Below are 18219 nucleotides of genomic sequence, written 5' to 3'. Positions count from 1 at the left end.
GAAACCATCATTCTCAGCAAACTATCACAAGGACAAAAAACCAAATACGGCATGTTCTCACTGATAGGTGGGAATTGAACAATGAGAACACATGGACACAGGAAGTGGAACATCACACTCCGGGGACTGTTGTGGGGTGGGGGGAGGGGGGAGGGATAGCATTAGAAGATATACCTAATGCTAAATGACGAGTTAATGGGTGCAGCACACCAACATGGCACATGTATACATATGTAACAAACCTGCACATTGTGCACATGTACCCTAAAACTTAAAGTATAATAATAATAAAATTAAAAAACAAAACAAAACAAAAAGAAATAGTGACTCACAGATCTTACACACTTCACAATAATTAACCCAAAATGGATCATAGACCTAAATGTTAAATGCAAAATTATAAAACTCATAGAAGGTAAAATAGGAGAAAATGTAGATAATCTTGGGTTTAACAGTGGCTTTTTTTAGATCCAACATCAAAGACATAATTCGTGTAAGAAAGAATTGGTAAGCTAGACTTCATTAAAATTTTAAAATTTCTGCTCTGTAAAAGATACTGTGAGAATAATAAAAAGACAAGATATAGCCTGGGAAGAAATATTTGCAAAACACATATCTGATCAAGTACTGTTATCCAAAATATACCAATAACTTTTTTAAATCAACAATAAGAAAATAACTCACTTAAAAGATGAGTTATTTTAGACACCTTTAGTTATTTTAGTTATTTAAGACACCTTTTAAAAGGTGTCTTAAAAGGCCAAAGACCTTAACAGACACCTCACCAAAGATGATATACAGATGGCAAATAAGCATGTGAAAAGATGCTTTATATCATATGTTATTGGAAAAATGAAAATTAAAAAAACAATGAGATACTATTACACCCCTAGTAGAATAAACCAAATCCAGAACACTGATGACAACAAATGCTGGAGAGGTTGTGGAGCAACAGGAACTTTTTTTCATTGCTAATACAAATATAAAATGTTACATGTGGAAGACAGTCTGGCAGTATCTTACAAAACTCAATATACACTCACCATATTTTCCAATGATTGCATTCCTTGGTATATACATAAAGGAGCAGAAAACTTAGGCTTACACCAAAACCTGCACACAGATGTTTACAGCAACGTTATTCACAATTGCCAAAACTTGGAATACACAAAAATATTCTTCAGTAAGTGAATAAATAAACTGTGATACATTCAGACAATTGGTACGTTCAGGCAGTTGTGGTACATTCAATTCAGCTCAGACAATTGAGCTGTTTATAATTAGCTCAGACATGAGCTATTGAGCTATGAAAAGGCATGGAGGGTTCTTGAGTAAATAATACTAAGAGAAACTAATCTGAAAAAGTCTACGTATTGTGTGATTTCAACTACATGACATTCTGGAAAATGCAAAACTATTAAGACAATAAAAAGATCAGTGTTTTCCAGGGATGTAGGAAGAGAAGCATGCACAGGCATAACACAGAGGATTTTTAGGGCTGTGAAACTACTTACTATGATACGATAATGGTGGTTACATTTAATTACAAATTTGTCCAAATCTTTGTAATGTACAACACGAAACTAATGTGAGCTATGGACTTTTGGGTGATAATTTGTGTCATTGTAGGTTCATTAATTATAACAAATGAACCACTTGGGTGGGAATGTTGATAATGAGGCTATGCATGTAGGGGGCAGGGAGGACATGCACATTCTGTTCAAATTTACTGTGATTTTCAAACTCTTCTACAAAATAGAGTCTTATTTTTTAAAAAAGAAAAAATCTAATCTTTCATGTTAAGGAACTCAAATTTGAAGAAAAAGTGAAAAAACAAAGTATGCAGAAGCAAAATATGAATATAAGCAAAAACTAAAAGAAATGGGAGACTTTAAAAAAGAGATAAAAATTATACAAAGCCAAAAAGCTACTTATTTGAATAGATCAGTGGAATAAACATTTAACTATATTTCCATAAACATTAAGAGGGTAATTAGGAGATATTAAGGACAACTTTATGACCATACATTTGGCAACTAGAATATGCAAGATTATTTTCTTCAAAGACATAAAGAACTGATCGTTACTAAAGAATAAAGAGATAGCTAAATAGTCCATTAGCTATTAAAATAATTTAGTTTGTATTTTAATACATGCTAAGTAAGAAAACTCTTGATCCAGATAGTTTCACTGACAAAATAATATGAGTTATTAAACTTTTTAAGTAACACAAACTCCTCCAGAAAATAAGGAGTATGATACACTTTACAATCTTTTAATAAAGCCAGAATTACCGTATACCAAAACTAGGCAAAGATATTTCAAGAAAAGATATCAGTAATTATCATGAATACAAACACAAAAAATACTCCATAAAATACTATACAAATCCATAAAATATTTCATATTACCAAATCAAATTCAGTAATATGTAAAAATTTATAATATATTTTGAACAAGTGAGATTTATTTTGGAAATAAAAGGCTGCTTCCACATTCAAAAAATGTAATTTACCACTTCAGTAGACTAAAGAAAACAATGATAATATTAGTAGATATAGAAAATAAGAAATAGAAGATTTCCTAATTTGAAAAAGAGTATCTACCAAAACAAACAAAATTCAGCTCAGTCTCTAGCTAACATCTTATTAGTAAAAAACCAAATGCTTTCTCCCTTCAAGAAATAAGGCAAGCATGCCCATTTTTATCACTTCTATTTAACACTATACTGTATTCTAGACAATGTAATCATGCATGGAAAATAAATACAAAGCATAGATTTCAGTAAGGATAAAATAATACTGTCTCTATTTGCACACAACATAATTCTCTGCATAAAAACCACAAATAATCTACAAAACAGTATTAAAACGAATATGAGCTTAGTAAAGTTGTAGCATGCAAAGTCAATGTTCAAATGAGTCAATAAAATTTGATAGTATCAATAGCAACAAAATTCCATAGCATCTCTATATACTGGCAGGGGACAATTTATACTCAACATTTTTAAAAAATGCAATCCACAACTGTACCAAAAATATAAAGTATTTATGTATACATCTAACAAAATAATAAACAATTTGTATGCTGACACTACAAAACAGTGATGAAAGGAAACAAGATATGCAAAATGGAGAGCTATATCATGTTTATAGATTAGAAGTTTCAATATTTTAAGAGAGAAACTATTTCCAAACTGATCTTTAATTCAGTAAAATTTCTATATAAATCCTAGTTGTCTTTTGAATAGAAATTGGCAAGCTAGTTCTGAAGTTTATGTGAAAAGATGAGGAGCTGGAATAGAAAAAATAATTTTGATAAAGATCAAAGTAGAAGTTTGCTTATTTCAAGATTGACTATAAAGCTACTCTAATCAAGAGTGTGTGGGGTTTTGTTGAAAAGATAGATAGATAGATTGATGGAACAAAATAGACAATTCAGAGATAGACCCACACTTTTTCAGTTGATTGATTTTTAACAATAGTGCAAAGGCAAATCAATGGATAAAGTACACTCTCTTCAACAAATGGCATTAGAATAATTATATTTTTATTAAATTAAAACAAACTTCACTCTATACCTTAAATTATATACAAATATTAACTAAATATAGGTAATAGGTATAAATATTAAACCTAAAAATAAAGTCTAAAATATTATATTGAAGAAACTATCTGAAATTTTGGAAAAGGGAAAGATTTATTAGAAACAATACCAAGAGCATGTTCCATAAAAGAAAACTGGCTGTGTTGAATTCCATCAAAATGGAGAACTGCTCTTGTAAGACAATGTGAAGAGAATAAAGAGACAAACCACAAACTGGTAGAAAATATTTGCAAATCATATATTTCTTTTTTACTTTTTTTATTTCCATAGGTTTTTGGGGAACAGGTGGTATTTGGTTACACGAGTAAGTTCATTAGTGGTGATCTGTGAAACTTTGGTGCACCTATCACCCGAGCAGTATACACTGAACCTGATTTGTAGTCTTTCATGCCTCAACCCCTTCCCACCCTTTCCCACTGAGTTCCCAAAGTCTATTGTGTCATTCTTATGCCTTTGCATCCTCATAGCTTAGCTCCCACTTATGATTGAGAACATACAATGTTTGGTTTTCCATTCCTGAGTTACTTCACTTAGATTAATAGTCTCTAATACCATCCAGGTTGCTGCAAATGCCATTAATTAAATTGTTTTCATGGCTGAGTAGTATTCCATATGCGTATGTACCACAGTTTCTTTATCCACTCCTTGACTGATGGTCATTTGGGTGGGTTCCACATTTTTGCAATTGCAAATTGTGCTGCTGTAAACATGCATGTGCAAGTATCTTTTTCGTATAATGACTTATTTTCCTCTTGGTAGACACCCAGTAGTGGGATTGATGGATCAAATGGTAGTTCTACTTTTAGTTCTTTAAGGAATCTCCACACCATTCTCCATAGTGGTTGTACTAGTTTACATTCCCACCATCAGTGTAGTAAAGTGTTCCCTGTTCACCCCACTCACACCAACATCTATTATTTTTTGATTTTTTGATTATGGCTATTCTTGCAGCAATAAGGTGGTATTGCACTGTGGTTTTGATTTGCATTTCCCTGATCATTAGTGATGTTGAGCATGTTTTCATATACTCAACATATATATGTAGATTCATGTGCTCAACATATATATACATCTACATATATAGATGTATAGATTATGAAGATTTTCTTCCACTCTGTGGGTTGTCTCTTTACTCTGCTGACTGTTCCTTTTGCCCTGCAAAATCTCTTTAGTTTAATTAAGTCCCAGCTATTTATCTTTGTTTTTATTGCATTTGCTTTTGGGTTCTTGGTCATGAAATCCTTGCCTAAGCCAATGTCTAGAAGGGTTTTTTGATGTTATCTTCTAGAATTTTTATAGTTTCAGGGCATAGATTTAAATTCTTGATCCATCTTGAGTTGATTTTTTATAAGCTGAGAGATGAGCATCCAGTTTCATTCCCCTACATGTGGCTTGCCGATTATCCCAGCACCATTTGTTGAATAGCGTGTTCTTTCTTCACTTTATGTTTCTGTTTGCTTTGTCAAAGATCAGTTGGCTGCAAGTATTTGGGTTTATTTCTGGGTTCTCTATTCTGTTCCATTGGTCTATGTGCCTATTTTTATACCAGAACCATGCTGTTTTGGTGACTATGGCCTTATAATGTAGTTTGAAATCAGGTAATGTGATGCTTTTAGATTTGTTCTTTTTGCTTAGTCTTGCTTTGGCTATGCGGGCTCTTTGGTTTCTTATGAATTTTAGGCTTGTTTTTTCTAGTACTGTGAAGAAAGTTGGTGGTATTTTGATAGGAATTGCATTGAATTTGTAGATTGCTTTTGGCAGTATGGTCATTTTCACAATATTGATTCTACCCATCCATGAGCATGGGATGTGTTTCCATTTGTTTGTATCAGCTATGATTTCTTTCAACAGTGTTTTGTAGTTTTCCTTGTAGAGATCTTTTACCTCCTTCATTAGATATATTCCTAAGTATTTTTTTCAGCTATTGTAAAAGGGGTTGAATTCTTGATTTGATTCTCAGCTTCAGCAAATTATATATCTCATAATGAATCTGTATCCAGAATATATAAAGACCTCCAAATCTTAATAATAATAGTAATAAAAGAACAGAATTTAAAATAGTGAAGACATTTTTGAAAAGACATCATGAGGGAAGATATACAAATGTCCAAATAAGGGCAAGAAATTATTCTCAACATTCTTAACAAACCACTCATTAACTTTTCCAATAGCTAAAGAAAAAAAGGAAAGAAAACTGACCCGACTAAATGCTGGTGAAGATGAGGAGCAACTGGAATTTATGCATTGTTGGTGGGATTGAAAAAATGGTAATATAACTTTGGGAACAGAGTTTAGAAATTTAATAAGAAGTTAAATATACATTTGCCATAGTTTCCAGTAATTTCACTCCTAGGTATTTATCCAAGTGAAATGAAAACTTATGTTCACAGAGACATCTGCACTTAAATATATATGACAATTTTATTTATATTCACCCCAAACTGGAAAAAACTCAAATGTCTTTCAACTGGTGAATGAATGAGCAAATGATGGTACATTTGTACAGTGGAATACTTACCAACAATAAAATAAATGAATGTCTAAAATAAGAACATGAATAAAACCATTTATGATTCCATTTATGTAACATTCTAGAAAAGGCAAACATATAGATACCAAAAGAGATTAGTAAATGCCATGGGCTACTGGTCGAGGCAAGGGTTAACTATTAATGGGCATGAAGAAAATTTGGGGAGTGATGGAAATGGTCTATATCTTGATTTTAATGCTAGTTACCTGATTGTATACACTTGTCAAAACTTATAGAACCATATACTAAAGGGTAAATTTTATTGCAACTAACTTTTATCTCAATTTTAAAATGTCATTAGCAAATAGTCTTACTTTCAGAGTTAAGTAACAGGACAATAATAAATTATAGATAATTATGACTGATTTATCCTTGCCCAACATGATGAAAGTATTTTCTTTCCTGAATCAGGCCTTGTTTGCCACTTTGTTTTGTGCTTCACCTGTATCGATGTTCATTTCCCCAGACACACTTGGCTCTCATAGTTTCTTGACCTGATGAAGAATTTACAATTCTCAATCATACTATTTGCCTCTAAGCATTTGAACATACTTTGTTGTTGTTGTGATTTCTTTGTTGTTTTTATTTTTCTGACTTTTTAAATTTTTTCCCAGAGTATGAATAAATATAATATAGCACAGTATTAATCATAGTCCAATTAGGCAGTTTTCTTTCTGGTAAATTTTAATAGATGCCTAGAAAAACACCCTCTGTTATCAGCCAAAATAGCTCCCCTGGCAGTGCAAGAGTGCTCAGCTTTTTAATTTGTCAAAGAAATTAAAACAAAGTAAGACATGGCAGTTGACTGAATGGAAACGAGATATTCACTCAAGAAATGTACATACTCTACCAGCACTTCAGCTGTAAGCTCTTGACTTTGCTTATTTAATGTTCACAGTTTTAATGATTCAAGGGTGTCTCTCTGACACTGTCACCACACTTGATAAGTTTATGTTGTTGAGTGGACCATCCCATGAGTTTGTTAGTGTTGGTGAGTTATTTACCAAAACAAGTAATTTATCTGGCCATTCCACATCTGCATTTAAATATTTTTTCCTATTCTTATTCACAGATGCTTTTAATTTTAAAAAGATTTTATAATGTAGCATTAAAAACATAGGGCATTTTAAAAAGTCTTGGGCAATATTGATACAAGTGCTTCCAAGGCACCATTGTGTCAGGGAAGCTAGTTGAAATAAATCCTGTGGAGATGTGCCCAGCTTCCCACTTCTGCACAAGAGAATCTTGCTCTGACTCGTTTGCTAGATGGCACAGAAGTGGATAACTTTGTAAAATTCAGGCTGCAGTATATGTATTTCTGAAAACTGGGCCATACAATTTGACACACCTAATGATACAAAATGTGTCTGTGATGGAAAAAGATGCCATATAGAGTTTATGGCAAGCTTCAACAGGAGAACTACAATATAAATCCTTGATGTTCTGTAGCAAGGGTGTACCATCTGCAGAGAAAATATAATTGTTCTAATATGCTACTAAATGCCTCTCAAGATGGAGCATCTGACCAGAAAATGTCAACTGCTCAACTTTAGTCAGTTATGTGAGACCCTGTGAGTCGTAGGTTAGGGGAAAACAGCAGCAATCTATCTTCAGTTGGAGGTGGTATGTTTGTGAGTGGGTATGAGCAAAGCCGGAAGACACAAGTAAACTGCATAAGCAGATGATCTGATCCCATGTGTCCTTACACTACTGTTTCATGGGTGCTTCCCCCTCAGCTCATGTCTACATGATCTTATATAGGGGCTTAGGCATCAGCTAACAGAGAAGAAAGAAGTACAGACTTAGTTTCCAGACAGATTGGCTTGGTTTGTTAGTGTGAATCAAAGATTGAGGGCAGGTGTGCTAAACCTTACTCAGGTGTTTCTGAAAGACAGCAATGAGGATAAAATCCTCCCAATGGGCAGTTCTCTTTGCAGTGTACCTGGTCAGCCATTTTGTCTGGATAAAGAAATGGCACAAAATAAGAATGTGCACAGTCTCATGGTCAATGGCAAATGACCTGGCTGGTTGGTTATAGGCCTTAAAAGAGAAATGTTAAAAGATTGAAGTCAGGGAAGTGTGGGGAAGAGTGAAAGTGGGTACAACATGTGAGGATCTTTGTATCAGATGTTAATTCCCATCAGACAGCATCCACGACAAGAGTCATAAAACTACTGAATAGACAGAATGACTTGATTAGTTGACATTAGCTAGCCTTTATCAATGCTCACCCCATTCCTGGCATGGTGGGCTCATGCACGGTGGCAGGATGACGCCTATGCATGGGCCTAATAGCACAGGCTTTCACTCATCAAAACTAATCTGGCTACTGCCACTGCTGAATGCCTCAAACTGCCCATAAAAGAACAACCCACATCACCAGTATGGCACAATTTCTTCAGGAGATCAACCAGCAATTTGATGACAAGTTGACTAGATTAGAAACCTTCTACCCCTAAGGGAGAGAGTTTCATTCCTCTTCACTGGGATTGGCTGGATTTGAGATAGAGGTTTGCCTTTTCATCCCTCAGGACCTTGCCCAGCACAACTTCTGAGGGCTTACACAGTATCTGATACACATACACAAGATCCCTCACAGTGTCTTCTCAGATCAAGGGGCCTAATTAATAGCAAAGAAAGTCTGGAATTGACTAAAGGATCATGGGATCTATAGTGAAGCTCCTGCACACTGCAAACACTCAGAAACTCCAGCCTGAGAGATCACTGAAATAACATCTAAAAAATACTGCTCAGGCATCAGTTCAGAGATGGCACTCTGAATGCATAAAATCCACCAGAATGTGTGGGTTTTTTTTTTTTTTGAGACAGAGTCTCGCTCTGTTGCCCAGGCTGGAGTGCAGTGGCACAATCTCGGTTCACTGCAAGCTCCCCGTCCCGGGTTCATGCCATTCTCCTGCCTTGGCTTCCCAAGTAGCTGGGACTACAGGCATCTGCCACCATGCCTGGCTAATTTTTTTATATTTTCAGTAGAGACAGGGTTTCGCTGTGTCAGCCAGTATGGTTTCAATCTCCTGACCTCGTGATCCGCCTGCCTAGGCCCCCCAAAGTGCTGGGATTACAGGCGTGAACCACCACACCCAGCCCAGAATGTGTTAATCTTCATAAATTAAGTGTTGTTTCCTTAATAGGCAGAAGACATGGGTCTGGGAATCAACAAGTAAAAGTAGAAATAACCCTGCTTAATGTCACCCTCTTGATCTGCTTGGAGAAATGTGTGCTTTTTAGCCATGTAACATTTTAGACTTTGTACATCTATAGACAGAACCTGGCTTCAGATGGTGATCACTGCCACCAGAGAATTTAGTAAGAGTCCCATTGAAATTTAAGCTGTGACTACCACTCAGTCATTTGTACCAAAGACTATAAGGGAAGGCAAGGAATCATCATGTTTGCAGGGGTAATTGCCCCTGATCCTCAGAAGTTTGGTAAGAATATGTTTGACACACAGGTGATACAGTAGGGTACCTTTTGGTGCTTTCATGCTTGGATTTAATGGTAGATGAGTAAGTGCAGCAGCCATAGCCTGATAAGGGCATTGTAACCTATGGCCCATATCCCTCAAGGATGAGAATCTGTGTGCACATACAAGCAAGCCATTTACACCAGGAGAGATGGGAGCTGAGTGTGAGAAGAATCTAAAAAGAATTGTAGAGTACGTAAATTATATCATAAGTTGTCACCCCAAGACCACTATTTGTGGTAGAGCTTACAGTATTTCCCATTAACCCAAGGAATAGGAATAAGACAAATCCTGGAGTAGCTGTTCCCAGATAGAATTACCTTAACAAGCTGTCAATAAGAGCTGTATTCTGTCCATATTTTCTTTCTGGAGTGAAGCACTCATCTGCTAGCTACTGTGAATGGTTGCTGCTTCACTCACTGGGAATCGCCCTCAGCAACAAGGAAGTAGTTGTCCTGAGGTTATACTCTTTCCCTCCTGAGAGTGTCTGGCAGCCAATAATTGGTTTGTGAATGGATATAAAAGCGTGAGTCCCCAACCCCTCTATTTAAGACAACTCCATAATGCTATTGCAGTTCTAGAGTGACATTTCCCTCAATCTGTAGGCTCTGTTGAGGTCTTTGGTGCAACCTCATTGCAGGTCGGTTTCTCTCCATTCTAGCTTTCATATAGGTGTATGATAATTCCCCCAAACTCTTTAACAGATTCTCAGTCTCAACGTTTGTTCCAGAAACACATGTTACATGGTTAATCATTAATCTCAGTAAAAACTTGGCTTGGATGTGCCACCTAATCAAATGAATATGTCAGTGCCAAAGTTCATAGGAAGCAAAATAGATGCAGAAGATAACTGAGAGATTGTTGAAATGGGCATTGGCAATTCTGATTTTAACTAGCAGTCTCACCTGACACCAATAATCTTAAATCCGTTGAAGATCAATGACTGAGCATAAACAACCTGATGACTTTCACATGGATTTATTTAGATGCCATTTTTCTTCACATTTTTAGAAACAATTTTGAAAGTAGAAGTATAATATATAGTGCCAGCTACCTTATTTGAAGTTTGATGACAGAGTAGCCTCCTTTCGCTGAAATCTATCTACATTTATTCTAAAAAACCAATCCAGTAATTGTTAGATTGAGTGACTAGAAGAACATTCATAGTCCTCAGGAAACATAAAATGTCATCTCATCAATCTATATCAGATGAATATAAGTTGAAGCCAAATAAGCTTTCAAATACTTGCCTTGATGTTAATTTTCAGTATGAAATTGAATATGAGCAAAGCACTGGAAAAAAATTGGAAGCAATGAAGAAGCAGAACCCTCTACCTAGCAAGAGAGAATCCAGATTTGCATGGCATTTATGATAGATCTTCTGCGGATCTTAAAGTTGTTAGGGACACTTCTTGAAGTATAAAGTGACTTTTATTTAGCACTTAATGTGGGAGGTGATTTCACATAAATTATATGCATGAGTGATCTGACAGAGAAACCTGGAAGTTCGCCTCTTGTAAGAGATGTCTGTTGGAATGAAATTTGTTGGCATTAGTATAAAGAATGAAAACCTAGGAGATTTTTATTGGTTTCACAACAATGGACAAGACCAGGCATTAGGAACTTCCCTAAGTCATCTCGTCAATGCCGACAAGTCTAAAATTAATAACCAAAGCTTTCAGGAGGTAGGCTGGGACAAAGATAAGAACATAACAGAACAACTGTAAGCACTTTTTAGACAAATTCCTTTCCCTAAGCATGAACTTTTTATTCCGTGTAAAATTATACTGCTGGAAAACAATGTAGGTGTGATGTCTTATTTCCAACTGTAGTGAAGTGTCTAGGCTTTTTCAGCAGCTGTGTGAAAAGAAAAGAAACAATTCCCTTCTTCCATTTCCCACAGAATAATTGTGAAATGAGCAATAGAAATACTCTCAAAGTACAGATTATATTATCCTTTTATCAATTAAGATGTCTTTGACTGCAAGAAATAGATTATCCAACTAAGATTAGTTTGACAGAGAAGACTATTTTCATTTTTTTTTCAACAAGAAGTTAGGGCAAGACAATTATAAGGTTAATTCAACAACTCCCTATTGTCACAGTTACACATCAGCTTTTTCACTGAGATTTCCTTGGCTTTTCCCCATTCTTCCCTAAGCTTTATTAGAGTGTATGAAACGTTACCTTCAAAGTGGCAAGATATCTCCTTAACTCCGAGCTTCGAATCCTCATGCAACAGAATCTGCAGTCACATATTAGAGTAGTTCCTGTATTCTCTCTGTATTTAAAATGCAGATGCTCCCTATATGCAGTTCTATATGCTCCCTATATGCTTTCTAAGGTGCTCCCTATATGCAGTTCCTGTATATCTCATAGGCCAGGGCTATATCACTTGTCCATGACTAGAGTGGAAAGGGAAGTGATATGATAATAGTTGGCCTAGATTATTCATATCCTAGGTCTTGGAAGGAACCAGAAAGCCCAGGAATAACTGGTACATAGAAGAATTGGGTGCTGTTAGCATGAAAGTGGGAGGTGCTTTTTTTAATAGTTCTTGGGTATGAAATGAAGAGTACTGCAACAGTCTTCAAATTAGTTGGTGTTATGGTCAGAACTGTGTCCCCACAAAATTCATATGTTGAAGTTAGACCCTAGTACCTAACAATGTGAGTGTACGTGGAGATTCTGACTTTAAGAAAGTAATCAAAGTCAAAGGAAGTTATTAGTGTAAGCCCTAGTCCAATATGACTGCTCTCCTAGTAAGAAGAAGAAATTAGTACTAGGACATAGACATATACAGAGGGAAGACCATGTGAAGACACAGGGAAAAGACAGTCATCTACAAGTCAAGGAGAGAAGCCTCAAAAGAAATAAACTCTTCCAACATGGTTAGTATTTTGCTCAAAGTCCTAGTATCCTTTTTCTTGCCCAGACCCTATGAAATCTTAATGGAACTGAAGTATTGGTTACAGAACACTTCATTTTACTTAGCTTCCTCATTTCCTCACATGAGTTGGTAAATAACATGCTTTTCCAATTATTCTCAGAGCCAGAACATTCAAAGTAGTTTTATGGAAAATATTGTAATGATTTGTTCTAACTTTAAATAGCATAAATTCTAACATGGTGCTATGCCAGAATCTGTTGCCTTTATGCATAGAAGAATACAGGATTAGGAATTCTAAGTATATTTATAGCTTGTATAGCAAGAACATTTTCTATTATTTCAGAATTTGAGCTGCGTTGCCAAAGCTGAGAACAATGAATTTTGATTTTGTTAGAAATGCAGTTTTCCCTAAATTTTTATATTTAGAAACTTGTAATCAAAGTACCTCATATATAAAGGAAAGTATACAAATCATACTTTTACATATTGATGAATTTTTCCAACTGAACATACCTGAATAGGCATGCCCATATATACCATCCAGTTTAAGAAGATTATTGCTAGCCCCTAGAGCTGCTCTAAAACTGTCGTCCAGTTTTCACTCAACACCCAAGTCCCAAGTATAACCACTATATTGACATCTAACACTACATTTCATATTGGAATGATTTAATTTAATATCAATGTAATAACACAGTATAAATTCTTCTGATTCTATTGGTTTTTTCTCAATATGTTTATAGTTTTCTATTGTGTCAATACCTTAATATTTGTCTATTCAAATAAAGGTGAGTTTTGAGCTATGTTGAATAGTGACAGTATGACAATTTTGATACAAATATATTGGTGAAATATGAAGACATTTTTGTTGGATATATATGCCTAAAAGTAAAATGCTGGGCCACGTGATTTATTCTTTCAGCTTTAGTAGACACTGCCGAGCAGTTTCCAAATAAGTTGTTTGTACCCACTTACACTCCCACCATCAGTGTTATAGGAGTTCTAGTTAACTCCACCTCTGTACCAAGTTTTGATATTTCTGACTTTTTCTCCTTAGGCATTCTGGTGGCATATAATGGTAAGCATTAACATTGTTTCATATGTTCATTGTCAATTGGAATATACTTTTATAACAAGTACATCTTAAAATTTCTTAACAATTTTTAAATGAATTGTTCATATTGCCCTTATTTTTAAAGGATTTTTTTGCACATTCTAGGTATGAATTTTTCATTGGGTGTATTATAAATATCCTCTAACATTCTGTATTTTATATTTTTACTCTTTTAGGGTTGTGTTTTGAAGAAGAAAAGTTCTTAATTTTAATATGGTCCAATTTGTCTTTTTTTTTCTTTTAGATTAGATTTTATTTTTACCTACTTAAAGATCATAAAGATGTTCTAATTTTTCCTTTAATTGTTTTATCTTTTATGTTTACATCTGCGATCCCTCTGCAACTAAATGTGTGTATACAGTGAAAAGAGATCAAGATTTACTTTGTTTATATATGAGTATACAATAATCCCAAAACCATTTATTAATCAAAAAATTCTGTACTCTGTAATGTTAGTCTTGACATGAATCAGACTACAGTACTTGTGGATCAGGACTCTTTGTTCTGTTACATTGGCCTGTCAGTCTGCTTTTAAGTTAGAATACACTGTTTTAATTGGAATAGCTGCATCGTAAGCCTGAATAGCTGGTATTCTAGCTTTTTTTCTTTCTTTAAGATTTGCCTTATTCTTGGTTGTTTAAATTTCTACGTAAATTTTAGGATGAATCTGTAAACACAATAAACAAATCTCTCTTAGGATTTTCATTGTGAATGAATTCAATCTATTCTTTAGTTTGTAGAGAATTGTTTGTTTTTGTGACACAGATTTACACAATATGAGCTTGCTATATTTATTTATTTTTCTTAATTCGCTGCAGTGAATGCACAGCTTTTTTGTATGGTTTTGTGAATGTTTTAAATTTAATTCTGGCTATTTAGTTTTCTTTTATAATTAAAAAATCCATAATGCAATTGAACTATGATTTGCATAGAAAAAAAATGCACCAATTCTAAGGACGCAGTTTGAAGTGTTTTGACAAAAATATACACTCATATAACCACTAAGGCAGCAGTTATCTTGTTCCCTTTCCCAGTCAATCCTCAACCCTAATCCTACATTCAGGGTAAGGACGGATTTACTTTTTGTCACCATTGGTTAGATTTGCCTTCTTAAGAGTTTTATGTAAATGTAATTAGTAATCATTTAGTTGTGTCTGGCTTCTTTTGTTTAGCAAAAGACAAAGTCAGTCAACAGGTGAATGGATAAACACATTGTGATAAGGACATTTAGTGAGATACTATATATATATTGTATATATATATAGTATATATATATATAAACTATTCTAATTGTTAGCTATAGCTCATTGTGCTTGTGATTTACATTTTTCTGATAACTAATGAGGTTGAGCACCTACTAATGTGATTATTAGACATTTGTGGAACTGTGATGTTTCTGTTCCAAAGTTTTCCCAATTTTGAGGGGCCAAAATTTTTGAGATATGGAAGCTTATTAGACATGTGTTTTGAAAATATTTCTGCCAAGGCTGTATATTATTATTTAATTTTCCAAATGATGTTTTTTGAAGGTCACTTTTTTTTTAGTTTTGAAGTCTAATTCTTTAATTTTATGCTTTAAGCTTTTGCTGCCTTATCTAACAAATCTTATTCTTTCTCCAACATTTTCTTCTAAATGTTTTATTTCATAGTTTCTAGACATGTGTTTATAATACATTTCAACTCAACTTCAGTACATGTAAAGGGTAGAAGGATAAAGGTTCATTTATTTCTGTGGTATCAGCTGTATACCATTTTTTTCTCTGATTTTATCTGGTTTTCTCTCGTTTTCTTAGTCTGGCTAAAGGTTTATCTATTTTGTTATTCTTTTCAAAAAAATCAAATTTTCTTTTTCATTACCCTTTTATATTTAGTTTTTACTCTCAATGTCATTTATTTCTGCTCTGATCTTTACTTTTTCTATTAACTTTGAGTTTGGCTTGCTCTTGTTTTGCTGGCTCTTTAAGATTCATCATTAGGTTTATTTGAAGTTTTTCTACTTTTTGATGTAAGTGTTTATTGTTATAAACTACTTTCTCAGTACTGCTTTTGCTGCATTGCATAGATTTTTGGTATGTTGTATTTCCATTTTCATTTGTTTCAAGAAAATTTTAAATTTCATTATTTATTTAACCCAATGGTTATTCAGGAGCATATTGCTTAATTTCTATGTGTGTGAACAGTTTCCAAGGTTCCTCTTGTTAGTGATTCATAGCTTTATTTGTTTGTGGTCAGAACAGATACTTGGTATTTTTTCTTTTTTTTTTAATTTGTTGAGATGTATTTTCTGGTCTAACTTCCAGTCTATCCTTGAGGACATCCCATGTGCTGAGAAGAATAATAGGTATTCTGTAGTCACTGGATGTAATGTTCTATAAATGTCTATTAGGTATGTTTGGCTTATAGTGCAGGTTCAGTTAGGAGTTTGCTGATTTTGTGTCTAGATGATCTGTGCATTGCTGAAAGTTGGATGGTGAGATACCCAATTATTATTGTAGTGGGGTCTATCTCTCTCTTTAGCTCTAATAATAGTTACTCAGTATTCTAAATGCTCCAGCACTGGGTCCACATATACTTAGAATTGTAATATCCTCTTGCTGAATTGATCCCTTCATTTTTATATAATGATATACTTTGTCTCTTTTTACCATATTTGTCTTGAAAAGTGTTTTATCTGATGTAAATATAGCTAGTCCTCCTCTTTTTTGGTTTCCATTTGTGTGTAATACATTTTTACATCCCTTCAGTTTTAGTCTGTTTGTCTTTATAGATGGAAGTTTCTTGCAGGCTACCTGTAGTTGGGTCTTTTTAATGTTATTATTGAGATATAAGGGCCTACTATTGCCATTTTGTTATTTGTTTTCTGGTTGGTTTTTGGTCCTCTGTTTCCTTCTTCCTTTCTATGTGTAAAGTTGGTTTTCTCTGGTAGTATGTTTTCATTCGTTGCTTTTTAATTTTTGTGTAACTGTTAATAGGTTTTTTTTGTGGTTACCATATGGCTTTACAATAACATCTTATTATAATCAGTTATTTTAAGCTAGTGACAACTTGATTCTTATTACAAAGAAAAAAAAACAAGCAAAGAGAAAAATAAAAAACTACACTTTCATTCTAATCCACTCCATATTTTGACTTCTTGTTGCCCCTATTTATCTTTTTATATTGTCTATCACTTTAAATTTTTTTGAGTTATTATTTTTTATATGTTTGTCTTTTAGTCTTCCTACTCAAGATATGAGTGGTTTACACACCACAATTACAGTGGTAGAGTATTCTATATTTATCTGTGTACTTACTGCTATCAGTGAGTTTTGTATCTTCAGATGATTTCTTATTGCTCATTAACATCCTTTTCTTTCAGATTGGCAAATTCTCTCAAATATATTGCGAGACAGATCTGGTGTTAACAAAATCCCTCAGCTTTTGTTTGTCTGGGAGAGTCTTTATTTAGCCTCCATATTTGAAAGATAATTTTGCTGAATGTAATATTCTAAGTTGAAAATTGTTTTACTTCAGCACTTTGAATATGTCATCCCACCCCCTTCTGGCCCATAAGGTTCTTGTTGAGAAGTCTGCTGTCAGAAATATTGGAGCTCCTTTATATGCTATTTTCCCTTTTTCTCTTGTTTATTTTCAGATCATTCTTTAAAAATATATTCGACCTTTAAGATTTTATTATTATATACTTTGAGGTAATTATTTGGGTTGAATCTTCTTACTGTTCTTTGACTTTCTTGTACCTGGATATTCATATCTTTCTTTAGGTTTGGAAACTTTCTGTTATTTTCTTTGAGTAAACTTTCTACCCCAATCTCTGTCTACATCCTTTTTAAGGCCAATAACTGTTAGACTTGTCCTTTTGAGGTTAGTTTCTGGATTTTTTAGGCATGCTTCTTTTTTATTGGCTTTTCTTTTTTCTCCTATAACTATATATTTTCTTAAATCCTATCTTCAAGCTGACTAATTCTTTCTTCTGCTTAATCAAGTCCACTGATAAGAGGCTCTGATGCATTTTTTATTTGTTAACTGAATTTTTTCAGGGGCAGATTTTCTGCTTGCTTTCTTTTTATTATTTCAATCTCTGTTAAATTTCTCTGATATATTCTGAATTTCTTCTTTGTGTTATTTCGAAGTTTGATGAGCTGCCTCCAGACAGCTCTTTTGAATTCCCTGTCAGAGAGTTCACATATATCCATTACTCTAGGACTGGTCACTGATGTCCATTTGGTAAGGTCACGTTTCTCTAGATTTTCTTGATGTTTTTGGACATTTGTCAATGTCTGGGCATTAGAGACTTGTGTATTTATTCCAATTTGTGCTGTCTGGGTTTGTTTGTGTGCATCATTTTTGAGAGGCCTTTCCAAGAACTCAAAGGGGTTTGAGTGTTGCGACCTAAGGCTGTGGTTACTGCAGCTGTTTTAGCACTAGGGGCACCCTAAACCCAGGAACACTACAACTGTTGATATATGGAGTCCTACATACACAGCCTTGGTGGATTTGGAGCAGATCACAAGAGGATTCCTTGGGTTACCTCCTCTCTTCCCTCTCTTTTCCACAATCAGGAGTCTCTGCCTCCATTGGGCTGCCTGGAGTTGGGGGAG

This window comes from Gorilla gorilla, chromosome 16, assembly GCF_029281585.2.
Source record: "Gorilla gorilla gorilla isolate KB3781 chromosome 16, NHGRI_mGorGor1-v2.1_pri, whole genome shotgun sequence".
NCBI lineage: Eukaryota > Metazoa > Chordata > Mammalia > Primates > Hominidae > Gorilla > Gorilla gorilla.
This window is presented reverse-complemented; position numbering follows the sequence as displayed.